This window comes from Aedes albopictus, chromosome 1 (assembly GCF_035046485.1).
Source record: "Aedes albopictus strain Foshan chromosome 1, AalbF5, whole genome shotgun sequence".
Classification (NCBI taxonomy): Eukaryota; Metazoa; Arthropoda; class Insecta; order Diptera; family Culicidae; genus Aedes; species Aedes albopictus.
This window is the reverse complement of record NC_085136.1, coordinates 2724035-2740616: the sequence shown is the minus strand read 5'-3', so window position 1 is coordinate 2740616 and position 16582 is coordinate 2724035. Positions and strand designations below refer to the sequence as shown.

Below are 16582 nucleotides of genomic sequence, written 5' to 3'. Positions count from 1 at the left end.
TTCTGAACTCAATGTGAGGTGTCCAGGAAAGCTTGGAATCAAGAATGACTCCAACGTACTTTACCTGTTCAGTCACATCGATTTCAGAATCAAAGAGACGCAAAGGTCGAACGCCATTACGGTTTCGCCTTTCCGTGAAAAGAACAATAGATGTTTTACTCGGATTAACCGAAAGGTCATATTGGCGACACCAACCCTCAACTACCTGAAGGGCGTTTTGCATCAGGTCGAAAAGGGTGCTGATGCACATACCAACTAACAATGTTAGGTAGTCGTCGGCAAAACCATAAGTAGGAAAACCGCTATTATTGAGTTGCCTCAATAGCGTATCTGCTACGAGATTCCACAAAAGCGGTGATAAGACTCCCCCTTGGGGGCATCCACAAACACTCAATTTCCTAATCCCTGCTAGACGCAATGTCGAAAAGAGATATTGGTTTTTGAGCATTTGATGAATCCAATTGGAAATCATTGGAGATGTACCATGACTCCGTGCGGATTCCAATATGGCATCGAAAGGCACGTTGTCAAAGGCACCCTCGATATCAAAGAAAACACCCAAACAAGGTTGCTTTTGAGCGAATGCTTTCTCGATATCGTAAACAACCTTGTGTAAAAGAGTCACAGTGGACTTACCAGATTGGTAGGCATGTTGGTTCACATGAAGAGGCACGTTGGCCAGATGAACATCACGGATGTGATGATCCACAATGCGTTCTAAGCATTTCAGAAGAAAAGAGGTCAAACTGATAGGTCTGAAACTCTTTGCTTCTTCATACGACGCACGACCCACTTTCGGAATAAACTTTACAGTAATATCCCTCCAGGATTTGGGAATATACCCTGTAGCAAAACTGCAAACAAGTAGTTTTTTAAAAACATGTTTGAAATAATCAAATCTCTTCTGAAGCAAAATAGGATAAATCCCATCTGCCCCAGGAGATTTGAAAGGAGCAAAGTTATTAAAAGCCCACTCAATCGATTCTATAGTTACAATACTCCGAGCCGAAGCTAAAGAATCATAACTACAAGAAACGACATCAGGTTCATCCGAAGATGTAATATCCACACATCCAGGGAAGTGTGTGCTGAATAAGCATTCCAGAACTTCCTCATCAGAGGAAGTCAGATCGCCATTTGGCAAACGAAGTTCGTTCACCCGGAAATCTTTAGATTTCGCAAGGATTTTGTTTAACCGACTAACTTCACTCAAGTTGGAAACATTTGTACAAAGGTTTTTCCAGCCGGATCGTTCAGCAGACCGGAGAGCTTTCCTGTAGGCCTTGCGAGCCGACCTGAAAGCCTCCGAACCAGCCGAACGTCGTCTGTTCCAACTCTTTCTACATTGTTTCCTGAGTTTCGCCAGATCAGAGTTCCACCAAGGGGTTCCTCTTGTGATCTTCACAGACCGTAGAGGGCATGCTTCTTCAAAAGCTTCCATGATGAAGGTCGTTGTAGTATCAACGGCATCATCTGAATCACTTGGAGTGTCAATGGATGGTGAGTATCCATGAAATTTGGCTGCAACCAAATCAGTATAAAGATCCCAGTTTGTTGACCGAGGATTTCTGAAGCGCAATGTTTGCGAAGTAACATTTAAATGTTCAAAAAAGATGTAGCGATGGTCAGATAAAGATTCTTCATCTGACACATGCCAAATGGTCAGCTCGTGACTAATTCTGCTAGAGCAAAGCGTTATATCTAACACTTCCTCTCTAGCAGATACCATGAAGGTTGGGCGGTTGCCTATGTTAAGTAATGCAAGATCTGTACTACTTAAGTACTCCATCAAACTGGAGCCTCTCAAGTTAATGTCTGAGCTGCCCCAGATGATATGGTGAGCATTAGCATCACTGCCAACAATTAGCGGAAGGCCTTTTGAAGTGCAGTATGCGATGACTTGTTTGAAAGCATCCGTAGGGGATGGTTCATCATGCGGTAAATACACAGAACAATAGACGTATTTTCTGTTGAGGTTTCCAACAGATACATCAATTGTGATAGCACATACATCTCTGGTGGTTAGTTCTGAGATGAGTGTAGCAACGATTGCGTTGTTGACAAGCACACAGGCTCGAGGCATGACACGCGAGTTTGCCATTTCATGTTTACTGAAAGTGGCAAACACCGGGTTCACAAGGTTTCCTAGATAGAAATTTTCCTTACGAAAGTAAGGTTCTTGTACCAAGGCCACTTGGGCTGTACGATTTTGCATAAGTCTGCAAAGATTGATCGTTGCTGTTCTTTTATGCTGAAGATTGATCTGAGCTATCTTAACCGTAGCCACTACCCAAACTAGGTAAGATTAAACCAGTGTTGCCACATTTAAATCTGTATTTTGCCTTTCAAAAATCTTTATAATCTGTATCACCATTTTTTGTCAAAAATCTGTATGAAATCTGTAATATTACGCGAAAAATCTGTTTGAAATTCTGTAAGTTTCTGAAAAATCTGTATAATCTGTATCATTTCCAAAAATCTGTACATCTGTACATACAGAATTCTGTATGAAAAGCTGCAAGAAAATCTGTATGATTACATAAAAATCTGTATATGTGGCAACCCTGGATTAAACTCTTCGCAACAACAGCACAACAAAGAACAGCAACAATAAAACCAAATCGGTATCGATTGGAAAACGCCAAAGGCGAGGATACACAGAATACACTGTGTAAATCGCATAATGCGAAACCATATAGGTGAAAATTTAAACTAATTAACAACATCTTCATAATCCCGCCCTTATTTAGCCTCAAGTGAGACTAAAGAAGGGCAGCTGATTGTCTCGGAGAAACACAAGGTCCACTGCACCATTGCTCCGGTTAGCGCAGTAAGGGCTACATACTGTGGAGGGCGCCCTGGTACTCCACAGGCTCCGTTAGCGGTTAGGTTTTTATTAGACCCCCCTAGCCATTCATTCCTAGGCACGGTAAGCATAAAGCCGCATCACACCATGAATTAGGGGTCACCTGTTGGTGGACTCTTACCACCGGAACAGGCGGTCCGTTGTGTTATTCTTAGCCAATTGAGACAATCGCTACCGACACTACACAGCTATCTAGGCTGATCGAGAAAAGAAGTTAATATTGATGATCAACTTCATACGGACTCGAACAGCCGACAAAACCGACCGAGTAGAATGGAGACGGCTACTATGTACAGCAGAGGCCACTCAGGCTTTAGCCTGACCGATAATGTAAGTACCTTTTAGGAGTTTCGGAAAATCCTTCAGAGGTTTACCTAAAGGAGTTGAGTGCAATCATATCTAAATAAATTGGTATACCTTCCCATCTTGAGCAAAGCTACTTCTCAGCATAGTATTTTATGAGCACTTCCACAGTTATTTGCCAAGAGCTTTCTATTCCAATGACCATTTTGTATTTGCATATCGTCAGGTACGAAGGTTTCGGCAGCACAGGTTTCGGTCGCGTAGAAGTCACTGTGACTTACTTCTGACAAATAAGTGCTTGGTTGCTAGACGACCTTACAGTTGAAGTCGAAATATGCGTATCTGTCAAAGGATGAAAAATTAAAAGAAACAGTGTTTAAATCAACAATACCGTTGCAGATATTGCACTAACACGTCCAGGTTCATCTTCATCATCGTAGGTATTATGATTTATTACCCAATTTAATGCTGTTTGAGCAAAACTCTGGGTACCTGTGATGTTAGAATGGAAATAAAAATACATGAAAAATAGAACAACACAGTTACCCAAATTTTTGCTCAAACAGCATACAATTAGGTAAAGAATCCTAATACCCACGCTTTTTGCGTCGTTTTATTGCAGAAACGGAGAATTCATCATTTCGTCACACCAAACTTCAACTCATGACGACAAATCTAGTACTTCACCGAACGTGCAACATTGCTGCAGAATTTCTTAGATGACACAGCGCAACATTTTTTTTTTGTCTCAAGAGCAAACTTATGTGTCTCTGACAGATTTTGGGCCGCTGAATCCGAATCAGGGCTCAGAAATGCTCCAGCATGTCTGAATTTTGAGCTATACCCTAATTTTTAAGGCAAAATATGCGATTTTGGGCTTTTTTGATTGCCAGTCATCTAGCATGGAAATATTTTTTTAACCCTCTAATACCCAACCCCGCCTTTAGACGGGGTATAGTTTGAGCATTTTTGTAATTTTTGTTTCGTGGACAATCAAAATTTTTATATTTTTGGCTGATATTTAGGACTGTTTTGTATATTTCAAAATGGTTTTTGGTGTATTTCAAAGTGTATTTACATTTTTAAAAAATCATTGTAAAAATGATGTTTAGTCACCTCTTAGAAGTCATTGATTATTTTGTATTAAATCGCTACAATTAACATATTTTAAATTTTTCCCAAATCATTCTATCCTAGTTTAATAGTTAAGGGAATCGAATACACTCTAAAATTATTTTCCTTAAAATTAAACGGAAAATAGAATTGTCAATGAAAAAAAATTAAAATATTAATATTCCAACAATAGTCATAAAATCTTAAAATGTTTTCGTCTGAAAAAATCCGTATCCCGAAAAGGCTTCCAGGAAAAATATAAAAGTGAGGGAATGTTCAAGAATCAAAATTAGAAAAATCAAAAACCGAAATTTACAAAATCGAGAATTAAAAAGAATCGTCTTCCAAAACATGCTTAAATCGATTTTAGATGACGAAAAATGATATTTAGATCAAAATCAAAAATTTGGGTATTAGAGGGTTAAGAAATCAAAAGGTAAATTGGTCAATTAGCATCTAAATTAACGACTCATGCAAAATACATCATTTTACCAAATACTCTACATGTGTACGAAAACCGATTTTGAAAATATTGCTTCGTTATTTTATAACAAAATCAAAAACCAAAAAGTGAGGATCCAGTTTCGCCTTAACCCTTTGAAGCCGGAGGGGTCATATATGACCCCGGCGATGAAACCGAGTATAACAACCATGTTCGAGACCAGCGAGGTAGCGACAGCAGCGGCGAAACAATCCGGCTCCAAAGGGTTAAACGGATTGCTTGTAGTCAACATCAATCGATTATTTGGGTAACCTAAACATTGGTTCAACATGCTGGATTCGAAAACATGACGTCATTACGCCGTATCGAATGATAACGGCCAGCGATGCATAAACTTTGCAACCTCCCGTGATATAGTAGTCCGAAGCACTTTCTTCCCCCGCATCCATAAAGCCACCTGGAGATTATCCAACCATCAAACAGAAAACCAAATTGACCACGCTCTAATCGACGGTATATTCTTCTCCGATATAACCATTGTCCGCACATACCGCAGTGCGAATATAGATTCGGATCACTACCTATCCGCTGTATGCATGCGCTCAAAATTTTCGACGGTTATTACCACGCGTCGAAGTCGGCTCAATATCGAGCAGCTGCGTAACGTAGAAGTGGCACAAGACTACGCGCAGCAGTTAGCAGTGCCCCTACCAACGGAAGAGCAGCTTGGCGCAGCTACACTTGAAGATGGCTGGAGGGACATCCGATCCACCATAGATAGTACCTCGGCTGCAGCACTAGGCTTCGCGACTCCGAATCACAGAAACAACTGGTACGACGGCGAATGTGAACAGTTGAAAAAACGAGAGGAATGCAACATGGGCGAGAATGTTGCAGCACTGTACGAGAGCGAATGAAGCACGTTATAGAAAGGTGCGGGACAGGTAGAACTCAGTCTTCCGGATGAAGAAGCGCCAGCAGAAAGAACGAGATCGCGAAGCGATGGAAGAGCTGTACTGACATATAGAAGTTCTACGAGAACCTAACCCGCTCGCGCAGACTTCGTGCCACAAGACGACATGTGCCGAGACAATCACGGGAGTCTTCTCACGAGCGAGAGTGAGGTCGAAAGGTGGCAGGAGCATTACGATGCGCACCTTAATGGCGACGTTGCAAGCACCGAAGGTGGCGTGGTAACAGATTTAGGAAAACGTGCGCAGGACGAAAGATTTCCATCCCCTAACCTCTAAGAGATTGAGGAGGAGGTTGGCCGGTTGAAAAACAACAAAGCTGCTGGAGTAGATCAACTACCAAGCGAGCTTCTAAAATACGGAGGAGAAGTACTGATCAGAGCACTACACTGGGTCATAACCAAGATTTGGTGTGGTAAGTAAGACGTCATAGTGCCCGGGTGAACTCAACAACCAATCAAAATCGAGAGGTCCACAGAAATTGTTGAGGCTCCAAATAACGGAGGATCCATCTTCTTCTTATGCTTCTTCTTCTTCTTCTTCTTCTTCTTCTTCTTCTTCTTCTTTATGGCTCGACGTACTCTCTGGAACATGTCTTGCCTCAACTTAGCGTTGTTTGAGCACTTCCACAGTTATTGATTCAAGGGCTTTCTTTGCCTGCCATTGCATGAATGTGTATATTGTAAGGCAAAGACAATGATACTCTATGCCCAGGGAATTAACAAAATTTTCCCGACTGGAACGGGAATCGAACCCGCCGTTTCTGGATTGGCGATCCATAGCCTTAATTACTAGACTAACTGGAGACTGGGGTCCATAAATTTGCAATTAAATGCGCTTTTTTTTCAAGGACTTTCAGAAAATATGCACCTTAAAGGCAATACTTTTACATGGTTCTAGTCTGTCGTAATCCTCAAATGACTACGAAGCGTACCACATCCCATTCCAAGAGGTGTTATGTAAATCTGAATCTAAGCGTGAGTTTTTGAAGAAAATACTTCTAATGGATATGAAATGCCGTATTCAATACAATGATAATACAACATGTAAAGCGCGCGTTCAACATCCATTTTGAAGAGGGGGAGATTTGCCCTTCAAATGTAACCGGTAAAAATGTAATGAAGAATGCAAGTTTGTCGTACGGAGAAATATTACTGTATTTTACTCTTGTATATATGCATGTTTATAGGTCTTCAGTAAGCCTAGTGGTTAAGGCTATGGATCGCCAATCCGGAGATGGCTGGTTCGATCCCCGTTCCAGTCGGGAAAATTTTCTCGACACCCTGGGCATGACAGGTAAAGAAAGCCCTTCAAATAATAACTGTAGAAGTGCTCAAAGAACACTAAATTTAACGAGGCAGGCCAAGTCCCAGTGGGGACGTAGATACATAAGGAAGAAGAAGAAGAAGAAGAAGAAGAAGAAGAAGAAGAAGAAGAAGAAGAAGAAGAAGAAGAAGAAGAAGAAGAAGAAGAAGAAGAAGAAGAAGAAGAAGAAGAAGAAGAAGAAGAAGAAGAAGAAGAAGAAGAAGAAGAAGAAGAAGAAGAAGAAGAAGAAGAAGAAGAAGAAGAAGAAGATAAAAACACGGTAAAAATTCTGCACACTCGTTTCAAGGGAAAAATCCCTCAACTATTCAACATCCCTAACAACATGATCAGAAATGCTTTTCCTTTGAATACGTAATGCTGTCAGTGTTGACTTGAGAACCAAAACAAACACACCGGAGAAATTAACTGAAAATCACTTTGATTTGCACTACACGGTAAAAATTCTGCACGCTCGAATCAAGGGAAAAATCCCTTAACTATTCAACATCCCAAGCAACATGATCACAAATGCTTTTTCCTTTGGATTCGCAATGCTGTCAGTGTTGACTTGAGAGTCAAAATAAACACACAGGATAAATCAACTGAAAATCACTTCGATTTGCACTACTGTACAAAGCTTTATGATCCGAAGTGAAAAGTTCTTGATTTGAGAATCACTGCTTTAGACATGAAAGTAAATATAGATGACAGGTGATAGAAAGTGTTTCGCTTCGATTCACAGCTTTCTAACAGTTGTGAAGTAGAGTTGTGGTAAGACTGAAGATTAAAACGGTGAAGGTCCTGGTATCAAATCTGGGTGTGCCACAAACTTTTTTTATTTTTGTTTTAAAATCAAAACAAAGTCAATAAAGAATTGAAGCGATGTTCTTTTGAAAGAAAAGAGGCATTGGATGTTGCTTTCCAAGTGATATTCAAATGTTAACGAATTGATAGGCAAGTAGTGCGAATTCAAGTGCCAATCCCTTCGTATCAGCGTGCAGAATTTTTACCGTGTACTGTATAAATCAGTACGATCCAAAGTGAAAAGCTGCTGATTTGATAATGACTGCTTTGGGCATGAAAGTAAATATAGATGACAAGTGATAGAAATTGTTTTGCTTTGATTCGCACCACTCTAACAGAACTGAAATAGTGTAGTGGAAGAACAGATGATCATGACACACAAGGTTCTGGTATCGAATCTGGGTATGGGGTCACATTTTTTTTTTAATTCTTAGTTTGAAATCAAAACATTCTCAATAACGAATTGAAGTGTAGCTCCATTTATATTGAAGAGGCATTGCATGCTCTTTTCCAACTTATATTCAATTGCTATTAAATGTATTAACTCTCAGGCGACGGTGCTTAAAATTAGCGTTACACTAATTTTCGAAGCATCATATCTTCTTCGTTTTAAACCCAAATGTATTTTTTTTTTATATTGCCGAAAACCTTGGGGCCTCAGCTTTCATAATAATTTTTCAAACATAGTCGTAGCGAGGAAAAACGATAAAAAGGGGCTTTTCAAAGAGGGGCACCTCCTTAAAAACAGCGTTACACTAATTCAAATGCTTATATCTTTGCTGTTAATCCATATAATTACAATTTTCTTTCATCATTGGAAACCACCAACACTCACCTTGCTAGAAAAAATATCGAACATAGTCGTAGCAAGGATAAGGGCAAATGGGGGGTACCCCATTTATGTGTTCGGCAAACATATAAAAAATTATATCAGCCCCGTTTTGCAAGCAAATCATGATTTTCTTTCACGGTCAGAATCTTCAGGTGAGGTACTTCCAAGAAAAAATGCAAATCATGGGCGGAGCTAGGAAAAATAGTAATAAGGGGCAATTCTTTCAAAATCGTCCAAAAATTTCAAAAAATCATAACTTGATCATAAAGTAACAAATAATCAATTTTCTTGCGCCAATTAGAAGCTAAGATTCTTGCATTATCGAGAAAAATATCACACATAGGCGTACCCAGGGATATGGTCTCGCAAGGGGCACAGAAATTGAGTTCTCAAATCAGTACACATAATCAATATTCCATACTAATTTCTCAGTCATCAAATCTAAATTTATTCTTTTTTTTTACCACTGTAAGCCACCAGAACCCACCTTGAAAGGATTAGGCATAGTCGTAGTAAGGAAATAATAAAGGGGAGGGGGGGGGGGGTGGTTTAGAAAGGTAACTTTAAATATTTTTCAAAAGTTGCAGCTTTGCAGGTAAATAATGTCCTAGATAATGTCCTTCTTCCACGATAAGCATCTTGAGACGATGAACTTTATAGGGAAAAACAAAATACAAACATAGGCGAAGCTAGGAATAAGAGCATAAGGAAAAGTTTCTAGAAGACACACACACTATTCCCAATAAATTTTTAATTTTCTTAACAAATAAAAATCTAAGTATTTCGAGGAAAATATCACACGTTGTTAAAGCCACGATAATTAAAAAATAAAGATTTATTTATTTTTTCTTTCAAGGTTAAGATAATTCGTAATTGATAATACACAAATGAATGAATTCATTATTAAAATTCATCCTTTGAGAGAATTTCAGAATAAAATTCTAATGGAATCCTCGAAGCATTCCCAAAACTATTATTGAATGATGTTCTCAGAGAAACTCTTAAAGAAACTCTTATGTTATTCCTAAATTGCTAATGAAATCCGTGGATGAAATCCCAAAGGAATCACTAAAAGAATTCTCCAAAAAATCCCTTACAAAATTCCACTAGGAATCCCTGGAGAAATGGCTTATAATAATTTTAAAAGAATTTTCGATAATATGCCAGGAGAAATTCGGTAAGAATGATCTCTCAAGAACCTCTCGAACAATTTAAGATGTACTTTTTTGAGAAATGTCCCATGACTTGATGGAGAGATTTCTCAAAGACTGCCTGGAAGAATTCCTCATGGATTCTTCGGTGGTATCCCCCAACGAATACCTCAAGAAATTCACTGAGGTATTCCAGGGGAAATGGCCAATGCAATCCCTACAGAAACATGCAATGGGATAAATAGATATGTAACCGATTCAATTATTAGGTGCATTCCTGAAGGAATCTTTGAAAAAAATTCCTTTGTACAATGCTTTAGGACGTATGGAGAAATTCATTGAAAAATATCTGAAGAAATTCACGATGATATTACTCGGGGAACTTCCGATAGAATTCATAAAAAAAAAGATCCTCAAGGAATCTCTGCTGCAATTCTGCAACGAATCCGTTGAATCTCAGGGGGAATTCTCCTAAGATTCCTCATTTTCCAGGAAAGAACTACATCAACAAATCCCTGCAGGACTTCTTGTTGTAGTACTTTGAAAAAAAAAAAAACTACCGATAGAAAGTCTGTAAGAATTCATACTGACACCCTTGAGAAATTCTTCCAGGGTTTCCTGGAGGTGGTATTCAAAAATACCAAAATGATTTCTAGAAAAAGTTTTTTTTTTATTTCTTTTTGTTCGTAAATTTCAACTGATACTTATTCTTCGGAATATGTTCGGAATATGATAGAATCATTGGGTTGATCACGTAATAAAATACATATCTGGATAAGTTACCCAAAATATCCCTGTAGAGATTTCACATGATTTTATAAATCAGTATACCGAAAAAAAATCCAGAATGGCTGTCCAAAAAATATCTTTTGATGCATTCTCCTACGAATTGCTAAAAAAACATGTAATTACTGTAAACCTTCAGCAAAGAATACTTGAAAAAAATCGGTGGAATACCTAGAGAAGTTCACAAAAAAAACTATTGGATGAATTTTTGAACAAATCCTTAGAAGAATTCTGCAAATTACTTAAGAAAATTGTCAGATAATCTATAAAAAATTACAATGAAATTCCTTAAGAAACTCCCGATGAAATCTCTTGTATAAATTCCCCAATGAATAGCTGAGAGTATTAATCGCAGAATTTCCAGAAAAATCATTCAAGGAATTTTACAACGAATTTCCCAAAGATGGTTTCTTAAAGAATTCCAGGTGAAATTCTCGTAAAAGCACCTGCAAGAATTTGCCAATGGAACCCTCAGATAAATTTATGAAGAAGTCTCTGGAAGAAGAAATCTTTGCAGTAGTTTCGCCAAAGAATCCTTATGTAAATCCCTGATGGAGTCCCAGTTTTTATTTTCTTGTTGATTTGTTTGGGAGGCTTGGGCGCCGTACGGGCACACTGAATCAAAATTCAATCATGGCGAACAATAATGACAATGTCGCAACCGGCATTTGTTGCGACAATCCACCCAATGCGACATAAGTTTATCCCAACTTGAACAGAATAAGATAAAGATCGTACATCACGAGTTTAGAGATTTTAAGCCTTGCATTGCGATTTTCGGGTGGTAACTACGAGTCGATAAACACTGCAACGCCGTTGAAGATCTACCATTAAACAGTTTCGATTTTGGATTAGTAATAATTGATTATTCACAAGTTGAAAAGTACGCAACAAATACAGCTTCCGTTTTGTCTGCAACAAAAAAATAGAGATCATGTCATTATCTGTTACCAGTTGGGATAAAGAGTAATCTCCACGCTTCTTTGTTGCTTGTTTTGTGCATCTTTTGTCTGACAATTCTCTTCACTGTATGGGCACAACAGAGCCGGAATCACTATGGAATGCCACATGCTTGAGCAACATGTTGAGCAACTTCCAATGAAATCTCTGGAGAATTTTACTATGATTTTCTGAAAGGATTTACAAAATATTGCTTGGAGGAAACTCCCGGAAGAATCCTTAGAAGAATTCCCATGAGAATATCTGGAGTTTTTTTAGATTCCCTGCAAAAAAAAAATCATCAAAAATCCCTAAACAAAGTCTTTGGAGAAATTTCAGTGGGTATTTTGAGAAACCAAGATGAGCTCCTGAAATAACGTCTGCAAGAATTCTATTATAAACTCCTGCAGTAGTTTTCCAAGAATTCCTGAAAGAATTCGTCAATGAAACTCGTGAACGAATTCGTAAAAAAAAGTCCTGCTCAAATGGTACAAGACCCTACCTTGGGAAATTTCCGAAAGAAATTCCGTGACGAAGTCCTTAAGCAACTTCGGAAAAATAATTTTAACGAATCCCTCGAAAAATAAAATAAAGAATCCTGATAGCAATTCCCCAAAACAAAGTTGGAGAATTTCCCCAAAGAATGCCTTAAATAATCGTTCTGGAGAAAATCTCAATAATTCTGGAGGAATAATGTTAGTATTTCAAAGGAATGTGTTCCGTCGTGGAACAGGGATTTTGCGGGATGGACGGATTCGGGACCGGTAGCTCGATTAGAGGGTGGACTGTAATATCCCTTGATTGCACTGGTGAAGAAAACACGCGTTGTTTGTTTACTAAAACTTAACTACTAGAATTGTATTTCGTTTTCGGTTCAATTAATCGTGATCGGGGTCGAATCTGAACTTCACTTGGCGGCGGTTGAAACTTGACTGTAGACTGTTGTGCGGTGGCGGCGTCGAGCGATGGAGATGAGATGGAAGGAAAAGGATGCATGACGGCGTCGGTCTTAGTGATGGAGGAAAATTCCTTGAACATAAGAAGCTGATTGGTTCGGGCTTTGATGATGATGGTTAATGCTGGCACATAGATCACGAGGACGGTTAATGGTTTCGGACATGATCAATCATGTCGTCGTTCGGCGGGAAGAGATGGCTGAATGGGCAGATGAACGACGTGGCGTGTGATAGGGAAACTAGGGGCAAAATATTCGCGTTGGCGCGAACATACTCCCCGGCCAGAATACGCTGGAGAATGCTGGCCAGCCTCTGGGTCGGCTCGTTGAGTGGACGCGTTCGGGGCACACGCTCCACGAAGACTTTTTTTTTTTTTTTTTTTTTTTTTTTTTTTATTTGTGAATTTTAACTTATTGCTAATTCTTCACACACTCCACGAAGACTTCACTGGGTCGGATTTGCTTCGGAGGCCCATCTGGTGGTTTCCTCGGCCGCGAGTCGGAATGGAGCTGTTCGAAAACACCAGTCCCGTTGACCGGTGGCGGATCCAGTGGTCGTTGACCGAACTTCAGGACCACCACGATCCACTGCTTCCTCGGATGGGTTCTCATGACCGGACGGATTCCGGTGGGCATTAGGGCACGTCGTGTCGCCGGGCGGAACTCTTTTAGTTGGATTGTGCTGCTCTGGACTCGCTTGCGTGCCGGACGAGTTCCGGCTATTGTAGGGGTTCGGTTCGTCATTCGATTCATCTCGTTGAATTCCATGGTTGGGGCCGGCGGGTCTACTACAACAGTGCTGGATGACGTCGAGTTTGACTGGGTCACCGAGTGGAGATCGGTGGGCTTCGTGGATGGCTTGGCTACCGGACAGAGACCGGCTGAGTCGTTGAAGAGTTTGGCTTCCGGGTTGGCTCCAGTGGATATCACGGTCAGCTTCACCACTGGACTCGTTCCAGTGGACTTTGGAGGCGGATTGGCTTCGATGTACGTCAAGGTCGGTTTGGCTGCCGGAAAGGGACCGACAGACATCGGGATGGAATCGACTATCGGATGAGCACCGGTGGACGTCAGGATTGGCATGACCATCGGGCTGGAACCGACGGGCATCTTGGCGTAGTTGAACACCGAACGGGTATCGGTGGACCTCAGGGCGTAGTTGCCCACTGAATCGTTTCCAGTGGACATCAGGATCGGCTCGACCACCGGACTTGCACCGGTGGACCTCTGGACGGAATTGCCCACTGGACTGTTTCCAGCAGACATCGGGGTCGGCTTAACCATCGGACGAGAACCGACGGCCGTCGGGGCGGAACTACCCACTGGACTGGCTCCAGTGGACGGCGAGATCGTCTTGACCACCGGAGGGGAACTGGTGGACACGGGGGCGTAATTGATCACCGAACAGGCATCGGTGAACCTCAGGGCGGAACTGCCCACTGAACTGGTTCCAGTGGACATCGGGATCGGGGTCGGCTTGACCATCGGACGAGAACCGACGGCCATCGTGGCGGGATTGCCCACTGGACTGGCTCCAGTGGACGGTGAGATCGTCTTGACCACCGGAGGGGAACCGGCGGACATCGTGGTCGGCTTGGTCGCCGAACGGGCGTCGAAAAACGTAGTGGTTGACTTCTTCACTGGGTTGGCACCGATAGACATCAGGGCCGGCGTAGTCACCGGCGAAGCTTCGACTGTCGACAGGAACGGCTTCAACACCGGAGGAATTCCGGCTACATCGGGTCGCTTCGGATTTGATTCGTCAGCACACGGGTACTGCTCTTGCACCGGACGCAATCCGGTCATCGGGGTTGGAAGCTTCGACGTCGAAAAGGATTCAGTCACATGCGGGATCTGGGGCACCGGACAAGATCCGGTTACGCATCGGGACTGCTTCCATGTCGGAAGAGAGTCGGACTTGGACTGGAGCGGATGAAATACCGGCAGGGAACCGGTCGTTGATTGAAGAGGCTGGGATACCGGTTGAGAACCGCTCGTACACTGGAGCGGCTGTGGTACCGGAGAGCAACCGGTCGAATAATGGGACACCGGAGGCATTCCGGTTGGCATCGGGTTCTGCTTAGGCGTCGGATGGAATCCAGGAGGCGGGCGAAACGGCATCAGTACCGGACCGAGTCCGGTTGGCATCGGAATCGTCATCGTATTCGAGTCTTCGGTGTTTCTGTTGACGAACTCGGTCGGCTCGTTGCCGACACGTGAATACATCTGGCTCGTCGGTGGATTGATGTTCTTCGTGGAATCTTCATCGTGTGGCGGCTTCTCGTTCTGGATTGGGTCTGCGAAAATCGTACTCACCTTGATTTTGCTCAGAAATGACGTGCGTGGCGTTTCGTTCACAGTGGGAATCGGAACGGGCTGTTCCGTCGTTGGTGTCGTTGTTCGGCTTCGGATTGGAGGGGTACGCCAGCGTGGCGCAGTCGTCGCAGTGAAGCAGCTGGATGATGTTCTGTCGTTTTGATGCATGTCACCGGTAGACGGGAAGGAATAGAACAACTTTTCCACCAGTACACATGCATCCGTGTAAATCTCCTCAAAATGCGAGGCATCCTTGTCGAGCTCATCGTGCCTCTCGGGTGGAAGCGTGGACAAAAGCTCGAAACACACTCGTCGATACTCCCTGTAGTGGCACTGGAGTTGTTTTTCGTACAGCATTCTTCGTGCCAAACTCGGCTGAAGAACACCATCTTCACAAATCTTCCTCTTTAGCTTTCTCAATTCCTCCTCGACGAGGTTGCGTTGGGCGAACAGTCGTGCAACATCGGCCATTTTTCGTAGTGGAAATCACTTCACACGCGCGTGACTCACTTTCGGAATGGATTTCAAATCGGACTTTTACTGTCACAACATTTCACATTTTTCGGAAAAACCAACTTCGCCAATGCATGTCACGGAAAAGTCGGTTTGTCTGTGATTTCGGGTCGAGCTATTGAGGCGGGAACGACAGCATTTCTCTCGGTAGAAATACTGTTTACTTTCAGCGACAACAATCGGACGGTATTGTCCCATCGGCTGATGGACGACAACACAGCTGCGACTGCAGCTTCTCACGGCACAGGATCGATCCGGTTCGATTGGACCATATGTTCCGTCGTGGAACAGGGATTTTGCGGGATGGACGGATTCGGGACCGGTAGCTCGATTAGAGGGTGGACTGTAATATCCCTTGATTGCACTGGTGAAGAAAACACGCGTTGTTTGTTTACTAAAACTTAACTACTAGAATTGTATTTCGTTTTCGGTTCAATTAATCGTGATCGGGGTCGAATCTGAACTTCACTTGGCGGCGGTTGAAACTTGACTGTAGACTGTTGTGCGGTGGCGGCGTCGAGCGATGGAGATGAGATGGAAGGAAAAGGATGCATGACGGCGACGGTCTTAGTGATGGAGGAAAATTCCTTGAACATAAGAAGCTGATTGGTTCGGGCTTTGATGATGATGGTTAATGCTGGCACATAGATCACGAGGACGGTTAATGGTTTCGGACATGATCAATCATGTCGTCGTTCGGCGGGAAGAGATGGCTGAATGGGCAGATGAACGACGTGGCGTGTGATAGGGAAACTAGGGGCAAAATATTCGCGTTGGCGCGAACAGAATGCATAGAGGAATTTCATAAGGAACCTTGATGGAAGACCTGATTGAGTCGTTTGAGGAATTCCCACAGGATTGCTTACAAAAATTTCCGACGGAATTTCTAGAGTAATTCTCGGAAAAGTCTCTGGAGAAATTTCCAAAGGAGTACCTAGGGATCCATGAAAGGATGAGGGCATCATCGATGGATTTCCATTAAACATCCCTGGACAAATTCTTATGGAATCTCTGAAATAGATTGTCAAATTTTCGTTCGATTTTATTAAAACCCCCTAAGAAGAGTTCGAAAAAACACTCTTTTCGCGATAACTTTTTGTTTTTCAATATTCTTCAACCAAATTTTACCACAAGAAGTGCATATCCTTCAAATTTAGGGATTTGATAGGGATTTTTGGATTGAACACCTGGTCCCGGAGTTATTCCGGAATGAAAATGGGTCATTGGAATTGTCCATATTGGCAAAAGTGAATTTCGATATGAAAAAAGTTTAGTTTTCAGACGTA

The 16582-nt window shown here is 41.9% G+C and overlaps 1 protein-coding gene across 1 annotated transcript in view; it reads right to left on the bottom strand.

Moving 5' to 3' along the window:
- Positions 1-16582, bottom strand: part of LOC109405232 (homeotic protein deformed) — a 45328-nt gene that overhangs the window by 22053 nt on the left and 6693 nt on the right. The window lies entirely within an intron of this gene.